Source organism: Odocoileus virginianus, chromosome 7 (genome assembly GCF_023699985.2).
Source record: "Odocoileus virginianus isolate 20LAN1187 ecotype Illinois chromosome 7, Ovbor_1.2, whole genome shotgun sequence".
Lineage (NCBI taxonomy): Eukaryota > Metazoa > Chordata > Mammalia > Artiodactyla > Cervidae > Odocoileus > Odocoileus virginianus.
In genome coordinates, this window is record NC_069680.1 from 15,070,431 (window position 1) to 15,085,230 (window position 14,800).

The 14,800-nt window shown below is 44.5% G+C and overlaps 1 pseudogene; it reads left to right on the forward strand.

Moving 5' to 3' along the window:
• The first annotated feature begins 985 nt into the window (after positions 1-985).
• Positions 986-14,800, forward strand: part of LOC110133959 (zinc finger protein 345-like) — a 32,774-nt pseudogene continuing 18,959 nt past the window's right edge.

Below are 14,800 nucleotides of genomic sequence, written 5' to 3' on the forward strand. Positions count from 1 at the left end.
AAATACTAGAAACAAACAGCTATCTCAGGTTAAGCAGTTTGCTGCCTGGTCTTGAAGGACAGCCTTGCGTATCACTGAACAACAGGCTTTGCAAATGAAAATTGTAGCAAAAAAAATAAAGAAAGAAAGAAAAGAAAAGCATTCACCAGAGGAACAAGCCTGGTTTGTTGACACCAAAAAGGATACAGGAAAAAGCTTCCCTCACTCCCCTTTTCCTTTTTCCAAAAGCACTTTCTGCTGAGAAATATTAAACCCTCTTAACATCTTCAGGGGATTCTCAAGTCCGAAGCTCAGAGCCCGACAGAGGGATGTCTGTTCCTTTCTGGTGCATCAGTTGTGAAACATGGCGGATTGTTTTTCAACCAACATGGTCACTGGAAGGGACATTTTCCTAGCCTTCTTTCTTCCCAGGAGCAGGAGAAGCTGGGGAGCAGAAAGAGGGCTGACAGCTCCTTTGCCCTTCAGATGGCCCCGTCCATATTCGAATCCAGCAGCCATCCCCTTCTCTCTCTGGTTCTCTCTCTTTCTTTACTGCTTTCTCCCAGAAAGCAAAAGGCCATCTACAACTCTCCCGAATATGCAGAGGCAGAGGATGTAATCCCAAAGGCTTGGGAAGTCAACAGTCCTGCCCCCACTTGCTCCATCTCAATGACAGACAGCCCATTCCTCAGGCATTCATTCATTCCTTCATCCACTCACTCTTCCATCCAACCATTCAACAACAGGGCCTGGTCTGGGGATACAGTAACAACAAGACGAACAAAACATGGGACTTCGTATTTGCAGGGCACAGGGGTGAAGGGGGCCAGACAACCAGAAAACAGGAAACACAGCAACACATGCTTTCATAAGAAATAGAAAGAACTATATTCACACCATATAAGAATATAAAGCAGGGCAAGTTTCTAGAGAGTCACAGAGAAGCAGGGTGGTCAGGAAAGGGTCTTTCAGGAGATGATATTTGAATTGAACTTGGACAGTGGAAATGGGGGAGCATGAGAAGCTCAAGCATGTTACAGACAGGCTGCAGCCGGAGGTGAGCTCAGAGTGCTGGGAGCATGGGCTCTTATAGGGAGGAGGACAAGGGTCCATAAACAGGGGAGTGGGGAACCAGAGTGAAGGGTTGCAAGCGGCCATCCAGGTCTCAGCGACTATTGTCCAGCCCTGCTGAATGGGAACACCGAAGACTTTTGATAAAAAGTTTCTTATTTCCTAGGAGCATCCAGTCTTAGGAGGCAGAAATAACACCTAACACAACTATGGAAGAATTCAGGGCCAAACTGTGTGGCTCTGGTTCTACGCAAAGGCATCTGGAGATACTGAGATCAACGTGAGCAGAAGGGGTCAGAGGATTTCATGGCTGGGGTGGGGTGACAGGAGAGGGGAAGGTCAATCCCACGGTGAAGACTGTGCAGCCCACGTCCCCTCCCTCCACTGCAAACGCCTTCACCCCTTCACTGCTCTCTTTTCTACTCACTGTGGTCTCCAAAACCGTCTCAAACTAGCATCCAGGCGGATGCCTTCAGTTAACCAGAGTTAGCACAGGAGGAGAAATCACAGCCTAAGCCAGAGATAGTGGGTCAGGGAAACTGGGGGGAGAAAGTGCCTCCCAAATAGAGTGGCCTAAGGATCAGATGGGAGTTTCCCAAGTGAAGCTGGAAAAGATAGTGGTCCCAACTAGAAGCAGGGCCCTTGTGAGGACTAGGAGTTGGAAAGGGGGCAAGTGACTCCATGTAGCTGAGTTTATAAAGTGCAGGGGGGCAGAAGAGGCTGGAGACATGAACACAGAGGGTGGTGAAGGTCATGGGAAGAATTGGAACTTGACGGGACAGCAGTAAACAGTCTTTGAAGGGCTTACGCAGCAGGACATGGGGTGGATGGGCAATATCCTAGTCTAACTTCAACCATCATTCTAACTGCTCTACAAACCAGGGACAGTGCAGGAGAGGGGGCTGTTGCAGGAGCCAGGGCGTGGGGGCGGGGGGGCGGTGGGCTGGAGCGGTGTCCGGGGAAATGGAGCCAAGTAGGTGACTTGGAGGAAATTTAGGACAGGGAATTGCTTAAAAACAGTGATTAGACATGAGCACAGAGAAGAGGGTTGAGGACAGAGTCCGACTTCCTCACGTGAGTCCACAGGTGCCCCCACTGACAAGGGAGAACTGAGCTGGGTATTCAGATATGCAACACCCCCAGGAAGCATCAGTGCCTGAAGTTTTTGCAAAAGATGTCTACATCTCTACTGAGAACTTTACACACCAGACACGCAGCTGCTTCTCACTTCCGCTTTAGGTCTCAGGCAAACTGTACACAAAGGCCTGTATGTCCCAGGCATCTCCTTATACAGGCACCAAGCAGTAGCCCAGCCTTTGAAAACCACGTGATATTGTAATTTGCCAATGGATGATCTTCACAGAGGATCATGCTAAGGCTCAGAAAGTCTAGGGATGTCATTCAAGGTCACACAGCAAGTTGGAAATGAGTAGAGAGTTAGAACAAACAAGTCCCAATTTATTAGACTGCTTGCTGCTCAGGTCCCTAACCAACACAGCATCTTAAGTTATCATGCCTCTTCCTGCCTTAGCATGTTTAAGCAATAGTGCCACATGCAGGAGAAAGTGACAACGCTCTCACCCTCTGTGTGTTGTGTCAAAATCTCTACTAGACTCCCTTGCACATTATAAACACCCTTCAGGGTTTGCCCTGGAGAGGTAGATGGGTGAGCCAGGATTCACAACTTCTACATGCATCCCAGTTCCTCCAGATTCTACATCTTCCTTCTTTGATGAGCTTTTAAAACCTGAAAGAAGGTGGAACAGGGTGTGTTCAGATTCTGAAACATGACTTTGGAACGGGACCTCACTTCTGAGAGCGAGCTGTGAGCTGAGCTAACACCTCTGACTCCTCTTTTCTAGGGGCTCCCCCAGCAGGCTTGTGAGCATCTTCTGTGGGCGGGACTGCCATCAGCACTTCTGTTCAGGCCTCTGCACTTTATGCAGACAGGAAGAAACAAAAAAAGATTTTGTAAAGTTTGCCTTCTCCTGAACTCTAGGCCCCTTGTGACTGACCTCCTTGTGTGAGGCATGCAAATTCAAAGTAGCTGAATTTTAGTGTGAAGGGAAACGATGAGACATCTAAAGATCTGGGGGTGGAAAAGATTGGGGGGGTGGGGTCCTGGCATCTCAGAGGCTGGGAAATCCCCACTGGGGTTGAGCCCACAAAGTAGAGAGTGAATATTGACAAGCCAGACAATATAGGCTTTCCTCATCCTCTACATCATTCATTCATTCAACAAATACTTTCACAACATCTTATAAAGCCTTCTGGATGCTGGAGCTATACTAACAAACTCAAAAGATCAAAATCTGTTCTCATGTAGCTGATGTTATGGTGGGGAAGACAGATGATTAAGAAGAACATCAGATGTTAAGTAATGATATGTGCTGGGGGCAAACCTAAGTCAAGGAAGGAGACAGATGGGGAGGGTAGTATGTGAGGAGAACAGGGGTGGTGTTGGAGCAGGGAATACAAGGGATTCTCCTACAGGTTTTAGAGAGAGCATGGTTAGCTGACATCTTTTTTTTTAACACAAAATCAAAGAAGTAGGTTTTTTTTCTTAATTTTTGAAGTATAGTTGATTTGCAATGCTGTGTTAATTTCTGCTGTGCATCTGCTGGCAGCCTGATTTCTGGAATTCTAGCCTCCAGAACTGTGAAACAATAAATTTGTGTTATTTTAAGACAAAAAGAAAGAAATGAAGAAAAAGGAAAGGAAAAGAGAAAACTCGGAGGACAATGAAACATCGTCATTATTATCACCCTTCTATGCTGCTGCTGCTGCCGCTAAGTCGCTTCAGTCGTGTCCGACTCTGTGCGACCCCATAGACGGCAGCCCACCAGGCTCCCCCGTCCCTGGGATTCTCCAGGCAAGAACACTGGAGTGGGTTGCCATTTCCTTCTCCAATGCATGAAAGTGAAAAGTGAAAGTGAAGTTTCTCAATCGTGTCTGACTCTTAGCGACCCCATGGACTGCAGCCTATCAGGCTCCTCCGTCCATGGGATTTTCCAGGCAAGAGTACTGGAGTGGGGTGCTATTGCCTTCTCTGGTCACCCTTCTATGGATGAGGGTAAAGCAGCATCCTTCAGGCCCCAAGTGAATTAACTAAGATACCTCTGTTAAGAACAGGGCTCCTCATGGGCTAGAACTTTTTCATAGTTCAGTAAAGCCTTGTCCCTGATCCTGACCTTGGCCAGAACAAGAGTGGTTCCCCCTAGTGATTTGCTCCTCTTGGTGCTTAACTTACACAACCTCATATTGCAGCTGTTTTTTTTACTTATCACTTCATCTTCATGGTGAGTGCTTCAGAGTCGCACTGTATTTATCTTGAATGTTAAAAGCACACATCACATATTTAATATTTGGGGTAATATTAAGGAAATCAATCCCAAATATTCATTGGAAGGACTGATACTAAAGCTGAAGCTCCAATACTTTGGCCACCTGATGCAAAGAACTGACATTAGAAAAGACCCTGATGCTGGGAAAGATTGAAGGCAGGAGGAGAAGGGGGTGGCAGAGAATGAGATGGTTGGATGGCATCATCGACTCAACAGACATGAGTTTGAGCAAACTCCGGGAGATAGCGAAGGACAGGGAAGCCTGGTGTGCTGCAGTCCGTGGGATCACAAAGAGTCGGACATGACCGAGCAACTGAACAACAATTGCATTGGATGATAATTTTAAAATACATTCAGTATCAGACTCTCTCTCCTACCCCAGTTGCTATCACTCTGGTCAAGCCCTAAGTCCCTGCAATGTTATGGCCCCTGGTACCAACCACTCTGACCTCATAACCTGTGACTTCTCCCTAAGGCACTGACCCAGCCACATTGCCCTCTGTGCTAGCCCTCATCTGCCAGGAAGGCTCTTGTCTCTAGAACTTCGTGCTTCTTCCCTCTGCACCAAATAGCTCCTCCCCAGTCACTAATGTGGCTCCTGCTCCAGCCTCCCACAAGTCCTTGTTCAAATGTCCCTTTCTTGGTGAGGCCTACCCTAAACTCCTGAACTTCCTGTCACCTTCTCTGTATCACTATTATATATTTTACTTGTTCATTTATAACCATCTCCCTCCATCAGAAAGGTCTACAGCAGAGCTTGGCAAGAGTAAATATAGGTGCTTGACAAACACGTGCTGAATAATCAGTGTCTCACCCATGGCTCACTGTATCCATACTGCATTTCACTCCCTTGACCTGACTACCAGTTCCAAGTTTAACTCAGGCTCTGAGACCAGACAGCATCTTTCACAACTAATAATGTTCAAGCAGCAAAGTGTAGTTGTAGTAAAAGCATTTTTAGCTCATGTGAATGCCAAGTGTCCCAGAGCCGGCTTGACTCTGCTTACCCCAGACCCAGAAAAACAAGTCCTAGACAGAAACACAACCCATCAAGGGTTACCAACAATCATCTCAGCAATGTTGAAAAGTTCTAATATGTTTTCAGTGATCTCTGAGCTTCTCCTTGAGTGATGCTCTCAAAAGAGGCTTTTCCTCTCCAGATTCTTCTTCCCTAGTCAGACACGCAGGCACACACAGAAGTATGGAATGATGGAGCAATGGAGCAAGGCAGGATTCAGGGTCCAGAGGGTTAAATTCTAGTCTAGCTTCCTATACTTTGTAGCCATGAGTTTGCACAAGTCCCCTGTAGTCTCTGAACTTCAACTTACAAAATAGCATCTAATCTTAATCATCTCCATATGCTCCTTTCTAGCTCTGAAACTATTAATCTGTGAAATCTAAGTCTCTGTAAAGAGGATGACAGAAAGATTCAGGATTGCATCTTCTCTCCTCTTCCACTTGACCTGTCTCTGCTTTCTCTCTTCCCTCTGAACAGACCATCTTCGGTCATACTCAAGGGTAATCTTGATTACAATTTTCTTGAAAGGGTCTCCTGAGCTTCAGGTAGATCATCTCTGAAATGCAATAAGCATACTGACCTCTTGGGGTGAAATAAGCTCATATACACAAAGCACCTCCCTCAGGGCATGATATAGAGCAAGCTCTTGGCAAACATTCATTCTTTCCCGTTCAGGGCCCCTCACGGTTGGTTTGGATGAGTCCAAGGAAAGAGAGAGTACACCAGATCATTAATGCTGGCCTCCATCTGATCTCTTTTTCATCTTCTTTTCAGAGATAACAGGCCAGGCCAGTTTACCTTGATCTGTACACTTCCTCCTGGGCTCAGTGAAACCATCATGATGTCAACAGGCATTGTTGTGGATCACTGACAATACTTATTTAACTTACATGCAGAGTATATCATGTGAAATGCTGGGCTGAAGCACAGGATGGAATCAAGATTGTTGGGAGAAATATCAATAACCTCAGATATGCAGATGACACCACCCTTATGGCAGAAAGCAAAGAGGTACTCAAGTGCCTCTTGATGAAGGTGAAAGAGGAGAGTGAAAAAGCTGGCTTAAAACTAAACATTCAAAAAACTAAGATAATGGCATCTGGTCCCACCACTTCATGGCAAATACATGGGGAAACATTGGAAACAGTGACAGACGTTATCTTTGGGGGCTCCAAAATCACTGCAGATGGTGACTACAGCCATGAAGTTAAAAGATGCTTGCTCCTTGGACAAACCTAGACAACATATTAAAAAGCAGAGACATTACTTTGCTGCCAAAGATCCATATTGTCAAAGCTATGATTTTTCCAGTAGTCTTGTATGGATGTGAGAATTGAACTGTAAAGAAAGCTGAGTGCTGAAGAATTGATGCTTTTGAACTGTGGTGTTGGAGAAGACTCTTGAGAGACCCTTGGACTGTAAGGAGATCTAACCAATCCTTTCTAAAGGAAATCAGTCCTGAATATTCATTGGAAGGACTGATGTTGAAGCTGAAACTCCAATCCTTTGGCCACTTGATGCAAAGAACTGACTCCTTGTAAAAGCCCCTGATGCTGGGAAAGATTGAAGGCGGGAGGAGAAGGGGGCGACAGGATGAGATGGTTGGATGGTATCACCGACTCGATGGACATGAGTCTGAGCGAGCCCCGGGAGTTGGTGACGGACAGGGAGGCCTGGCGTGCTGCAGTCCATGGGGCTGCAAACTCAGACACATGGAGCAACTGAACAACAGCAACACAGTGGCTTGGTTTTTTGCAACAGGCAGTCTCTCATTTAATCTTCAGAACAGCTGTCTGTGAGACAGATATCATATTCCCATTTTAAAGATGAGGAAACTGAGGAATGGGGTATTAAGTAGCTATTCACAAGCTAGTGAGTGAAGACTGGGGATGAACTTCTAGTTTCTAGATGCCCTGTTCCGTCCTCCTTTCCAAAGCTGTCTGGTGAAATGGGTTGGAAGAAATGAGTGACTGCCTGGGAAGCTGGGCCAAGTTGAAGGAACTAACATCACCCTGGCCCCTGACTTACTCAGGGGAGAAAACTAACACACCTTAACCTGTTAGGCAGCCACATGTCTATGATATTACATCTTATTTCTAATTTTTCAAGTGATCTTATAGGAAATAGGGGTTCAGAGAAATTAAGGAACTGGCCTGAGGACACCCAGGCAGTGGTGGAGTCAGGATTCCCACCCAGGCCCCCCCTGGCTCCATGATCCCCACCCCCATCACTCTGTAATTATTTCCAATAATGTCAGGAAGCAACAGTTAGAACTGGACATGGAACAACAGACTGGTTCCAAATAGGAAAAGGAGTACGTCAAGGCTGTATATTGTCACCCTGCTTATTTAACTTATATGTAGAGGACATCATGAGAAACACTGGACTGGAAGAAGTACAAGTTGGAATCAAGATTTCCGGGAGAAATCTCAATAACCTCGGATATGCAGGTGACACCTTATGGCAGAAAGTGAAGAGGAACTAAAAAGCCTCTTGATGAAAGTGAAAGAGGAGAGTGAAAAAGTTGGCTTAAAGCTCAACATTCAGAAAACTAAGATCATGGCATCTGGTTCCATCATTTCATGGGAAATAGATGGGGAAACAGTGGCTGACTTTATTTTTTTGGGCTCCAAAATCACTGCAGATGGTGATTGCAACCATGAAATTAAAAGACACTTACTCCTTGGAAGGAAAGTTATGACCAACCTAGACAACATATTAAAAAGCAGAGACATTACTTTGCCAACAAAGGTCCGTCTAGTCAAGGCTATGGTTTTTCCAGTGGTCATGTATGGATGTGAGAGTTGGGCTATGAAGAAAGCTGAGCATTGAAAAATTGATGCTTTTGAACTGTGGTGTTGGAAAAGACTCTTGAGAGTCCCTTGGACTGCAAGGATATCCAACCAGTCCATCCTAAAGGAGATCAGTCCTGGGTGTTCATTGGAAGGACTGATGTTGAAGCTGAAACTCCAATACTTTGGCCACCTGATGTGAAGAGCTGACTCACTGGAAAAGACCCTGATGCTGGAAGGGATTGGGGGCAGGAGGAGAAGAGGATGACAGAGGATGAGGTGGCTGGATGACATCACTGATTCGATGGGGATGAGTTTGAGTAAACTCCGGGAGTTGGTGATGGACAGGGAGGCCTGGCGTGCTGCGGTTCATGGGGTCGCAAAGAGTCGGACACAACTGAGCGACTGAACTGAACTGAATATTGGATGCTGGGTCCTAGGGCTGAGGTCTAACAGCTACATTATTTGAGCACCTACCCTGCATGAGCCCTGCTCTGAGTTTCATCACAGGAACCAACAGCAAGGATTTGACATCGACTTCGCCTCCTCTCACCTTAGCCCACCAGGTACCCTCCCTCTCACCAGCTGTCCCACTCACCAGGCCTTGAAATTGTTCTGTTTCAGTATCACTGTCCATACTTTCTCAGAGACAAAGGACACCTCGGGGCAGAGACTGTCTGAGGTCCATCTTTGCCTCCCCCCCCACCCCTCATGGCACCTGGCTTAAAACCTCTTTCTTAAAGCTTGAGAATGAACAACTTTCCTCTCAGTACCATGGGAACTGTAATAAGAAGCACATTTTATTTCATTTAGAGTGTTGTTGTCAATCCTGAGATGAAATGGGCTTAGAAATTCGCAGTTAAGCAGTAAATACTCAGGTTAAGAGTGACTTGAGAGCTGAAACCATCTGCTTCAAGGTTGAGCCCTTATCCATGACCTCAATGCACAAACTTTGGCAGGTCTAATAACCCTTTAAAAACGTCTGTAAATATTTTTGATGATGTTCATTTGTCTACCACAAGAATTTATAGCTTTCCTCAGATTCCCAGAGTGGATGAAGACTCCCCTCCCTAAGTACACAGTACATGCTCAGTCACCCATCTAACTGATGCTGAATGAGTTCTTCCTTAGTAACCATTTTCTACCTGGATTAATGGGCTTCCCAGGCGACTCAGAGATAAAGAACATGCCTGCCAACACAGGAGATGCAGATTCTATCCCTGACTTGGTAAGATCCCCTAGAGGAGGAAATGGCAACCCACTCCAGTATCCTTGCCTGGGAGACCCCATGGACAGAGGATCCTGGAGTGGCTATAAGTGCATGGAGGGATCACAAAGAGTTGGACATGACTAAGCCACTAAACAATGACAACCTGGATTAGTAGCTAAAGGAAGAGAAGTGTGCAAAGTACAGACTACTTATTTCACTGGTCTTGGGTTCTCCTAGGTGACCAAATTCTTTTTCTCTCTCCAAGTATCATGTAAATCAACACTCACAGGCCAAATCTTAAAAGTGATAATGTTACACAAGTTTTGGACTGGAAACTGGGAAACCTGAATTCTGATTAAAGTTTTTGCTTAATCAGTCAGAGTGGCCAAAAATAAATCCTTGAAAGCAAGGTGATTAATGGCAGCTCTTAACCCAGATAATCACAATAGTGTGATTTCTCACCTAGAGCCAGACACCCTGGAATGTGAAGTCAAGTGGGTCTTAGAAAGTATCACTACGAACAAAACTAGTGGAGGTGATGGATTTCCAGCTGAGCTATTTCAAATCCTCAAAGATGATGCTGTGAAAGTGCTGCACTCAATATGCCAGCAGATTTGGAAAACTCAGTAGTGGCCACAGGACTGGAAAAGGTCAGTTTTCATTTCAATCCCAAAGAAAGGCAATCCCCAAAAATGCTCAAACTACTGCACAATTGCACTCATCTCACATGCTAGCAAAGTAATGCTCAAAATTCTCCAAGCCAGGCTTCAGCAATACATGAACCGTGAACTTTCAGATGTTCAAACTGGTTTTAGTAAAGGCAGAGGAACCAGATATCAAATTGCCATCATCCACTGGATTATCAAAAAAGCAAGAGAGTTCCAGGAAAACATCTATTTCTGCTTTATTGACTATACCAAAGCCTTTGACTGTGTGGATCATAATAAACTGTGGAAAATTCTAAAAGAAATGGGAATACCAGAACGCCTGACCTGCCTCTTGAGAAACCTGTATGCAGGTCAGGAAGCAACAGTTAGAACTGGGCAAGGAACAACAGACTGGTTTCAAATAGGAAAAGGAGTATGTCAAGGCTGTATATTGTCACCCTGCTTAGTTAACTTCTATGCAGAGTACATCATGAGAAATGCTGGGCTGGATGAAGCACAAGCTGGAATCAAGACTGCTGGGAGGAATATCAATAACCTCAGATATGCAGATGACACCACCCTTATGGCAGAAAGTGAAGAGGAACTAAAAAGCCTCTTGATGAAAGTGAAAGAGGAGAGTGGAAAAGTTGGCTTAATGCTCAACATTCAGAAAACTAAGATCATGGCATCTGGTCCCACCATTTCATGGGGAATAGATGGGGAAACAGTGGAAACAGTGTCAGACTTTATTTTTTGGGGTTCCAAAATTACTGCAGATGCTGATTGTAGCCATGAAATTAAAATACATTTACTCCTTGGAAGTTATGACCAACCTAGACAGCATATTAAAAAGCAAAGACATTACTTTGCCAACAAAGGTCCATCTAGTCAAGGCTATGGTTTTTCCAGTGGTCATGTATGGATGTGAGAGTCGGACTGTGAGGAAAGCTAAGCACCGAAAAATTGATGGTTTTGAACTGTGGTGTTGGAGAAGACTCTTTTTTTTCTTTTTTAATTAGCTGGAGGCTAATTACTTTACAATATTGTAGTGGTTTTTGTCATACATTGACATGAATTAGCCATGGATTTACATGTATTCCCCATCCCGATCCCTCCTCCCACCTCCCTCTCCACCCGATCCCTCTGGGTCTTCCCAGTGCACCAGGCCCGAGCACTTGTCTCATGCATCCAACCTGGGCTGGTAATCTGTTTCACCCTAGATAATATACACGTTTCGATGCTGTTCTCTTGAAACATCCCACCCTCGCCTTCTCCCACAGAGTCCAAAAGTCTGCTCTATACATCTGTGTCTCTTTTTCTGTTTTGCATATAGGGTTATCATTACCATCTTTCTAAATTCCATATATATGTGTTAGTATACTGTAATGGTCTTTATCTTTCTGGCTTACTTCACTCCGTATAATGGGCTCCCGTTTCATCCATCTCATGAGAACTGATTCAAATGAATTCTTTTTAATGGCTGAGTAATATTCCATGGTGTATATATACCACAGCTTCCTTATCCATTCGTCTGCTGATGGGCATCTAGGTTGCTTCCATGTCCTGGCTATTATAAACAGTGCTGCGATGAACATTGGGGTGTACGTGTCTCTTTCAGATCTGGTTTCCTCGGTGTGTATGCCCAGAAGTCGGATTGCTGGGTCATATGGCAGTTCTATTTCCAGTTTTTTAAGAAATCTCCACACTGTTCTCCATAGCGGCTGTACTTGTTTGCATTCCCACCAACAGTGTAAGAGGGTTCCCTTTTCTCCACACCCTCTCCAGCATTTATTGCTTGTAGACTTTTGGATAGCAGCCATCCTGACTGGCGTGTAATGGTACCTCATTGTGGTTTTGATTTGCATTTCTCTGATAATGAGTGATGTTGAGCATCTTTTCATGTGTTTGTTAGCCATCTGTATGCCTTCCTTGGAGAAATGTCTGTTTAGTTCTTTGGCCCATTTTTTGATTGGGTCATTTATTTTTCTGGAGTTGAGCTGGAGGAGTTGCTTGTATATTTTTGAGATTAATCCTTTGTCTGTTGCTTCCTTTGCTATTATTTTCTCCCAATCTGAGGGCTGTCTTTTCACCTTGCTTATAGTTTCCTTTGTTGTGCAAAAGCTTTTAAGTTTCATTAGGTCCCATTTGTTTATTTTTGCTTTTGTTTCTAATATTCTGGGATGTGGGTCATAGAGGATCCTGCTGTGATTTATGTCGGAGAGTGTTTTGCCCATGTTCTCCTCTGGGAGTTTTATAGTTTCTGGTCTTATGTTTAGATCTTTAATCCATTTTGAGTTTATTTTTGTGTATGCTGTTAGAAAGTGTTCTAGTTTCAGTCTTTTACAGGTGGTTGACCAGTTTTCCCAGCACCACTTGTTAAAGAGGTTGTCTTTTTTCCGTTGTACATCCTTGCCTCCTTTGTTGAAGATAAGGTGACCATAGGTTCATGGATTTATCTCTGGGCTTTCTATTCTGTTCCATTGATCTATATTTCTGTCTTTGTGCCATGGAGAAGACTCTTGAGAGTCCCTCGGACTGCAAGGAGATCCAACCAGTCCTTCCTAAAGGAGATCAGTCCTGGGTGTTCATTGGAAGGACTGATGCTGAAGCCGAATCTCCAATACTTTGGCCACCTGATGTGAAGAGCTGACTCATTGGAAAAGACCCTGATGCTGGGAGGGATTGGGGGCAGGAGGAGAAGGGATGGCAGAGGATGAGATGGCTGGATGGCATCACTGACTAAATGGACATGAGTTTGAGTAAACTCTGGGGGTTGGTAATGGACAGGGAGGCCTGGCGTGCTGCAATTCACGGGGTCACAAAGAGTCGGACATGACTGAGCGACTGAACTGAACTGAACCTGTATTCTGCCACAACCAAATGACAGATGACTTTCCCATTGGAAAACGGGTATTTTTTTTTATTGTATAGGAAAGTAAAATATGACAATAATTCCCACTCACTCTGCATGCATTAACAACATGTTCCAGAACAGTCTTTATGACACAACACACCTGCATCCTTCCAGGTCCCTATGCTTCTCACCCACTTCTGTCCTTCCTTTTGTTCCTACCCAAGAAAGGATATGAGCAGGTGAGCAACAGAATTTCCTCACAATTTAATTTAAAAGTTAATCATTTCCAGATGCAAGTGCTTGGGTGAGTGTGTGTTACAAACTCATATGATATCCCTCTAGCAGACTGTGAGCATTCAGAGCTAAAGAACCACAATGTGTGTGGGTGGAGAGACTGTGACTTTATAGTCAGGTCACTAGGAGAGCACATCTCAGCTTTGATGTTGGGCTGTGTGACTTCAGGAAGTTAAGTGACTTCTCTGGTTTTTTCATCTGAAAAATGGCAATAATGGTGCCTTACTCATAGGATTGTGAGGAGTAACCAAGACTGGTGTGGAAATGACTACACAGTCCTGTACTCAGCCCACGGAAATGAATTTTGGTGCCTGTCTCCTCCTATTCCCGTCTCTGGACCTCAGTTTCACAGTCATCAAGATGAGAAAGTTAAATTAGATCAAGATCAGAAGACATATGTTGGCCTCCCTCACCTCCTGCCTCTAGCATGGCTCCCAGTTACTTTGGGAAGAGTCTTTCTTAAAATGGGGGAAAGAGACAGAAACACTGTCAGCAAAATGATGCAACAAAGATTTGCTACTTGAAAACGGGCCAATATTTTTAAGTGTATCTTCTTTGCAGCTATTTCTCCCTGAAGGAGAGGAAAGGTCTGCCTTCAACCCTCTAGTGCCCACAAAGGAAACACACTGTCCAGGCTTTCCACACCCTACAGATAGAATTAAGTAGCTACAAACCCTCATTTCTCAAATTAAGGGACCAGTATCCTTGCAGGAATATGGCAGGAGCTGAGGACATCCAAAGGCACAGGGCAAGCAACTCATCCTCCTGAGATACCAGTTTTATTCTAATTCATTTTTCAACTTTAATTTTTCATGCTAAGTTTCTAAAGTGGCTATATAAAACCTTAGTTTTGCTTTTTTAAAAACACACAGAGACATAATACAGTGTCAAAAGTTTTTATGGCTGTTTAAGACCAGGGAGGAGGCATAATCCATGCACGTATTCCACTGTGAGGGAGAAAATTTGAAAAACACAAGACAGAACAATCTCCCTCAAATCTCCTGTGGTTGCATATCTCTGTCAGGTCCAGGCCTGCCTGAGACTGTCAGAGCTTACTAAAAGCAAACAGATTCATTGAAATATAAAGCTGGTGGTGGGGGTGGGGAGTAGTGGTGAGGGGAGATTTGAGTTCACCTTGAAAAGAATTAGCTCTAAAGGCAACCAAAGCAGGGTCAGCTGACAAATTAAATGCTCCTAGTACCAGCCTGTAGGATCCTAAGGGAACATTTCCATTCTGTGCCCTGGATGAAAGGCTTTCATGGACATCCCACAGCCTGAGGCAGATGCCTTTATGATGTTGAAGGCAGGTAGGGAATGGGTCCATCCTTCTTATAGTGTGTGAAAGGAAACCCAGAAGCTATAAATGTTGTCATGGAAAGAAAGCTCACAAGTCAACTAAGCATCAAAGATGACAGAAGTCCTACCATTTCTGGGCACTGCTTACATTTTGAAAGCAATTCATTTTACAACTGGGAAGTATAAGAAAGCAATTCATTTTATTATGTACAATTGGGAAGTATGGGAAAGTATAGGAAAGAAGTAAAATTCACCCACAACCCTTGTTTTAGTCAGTTTAAGCTGCTATATCAGA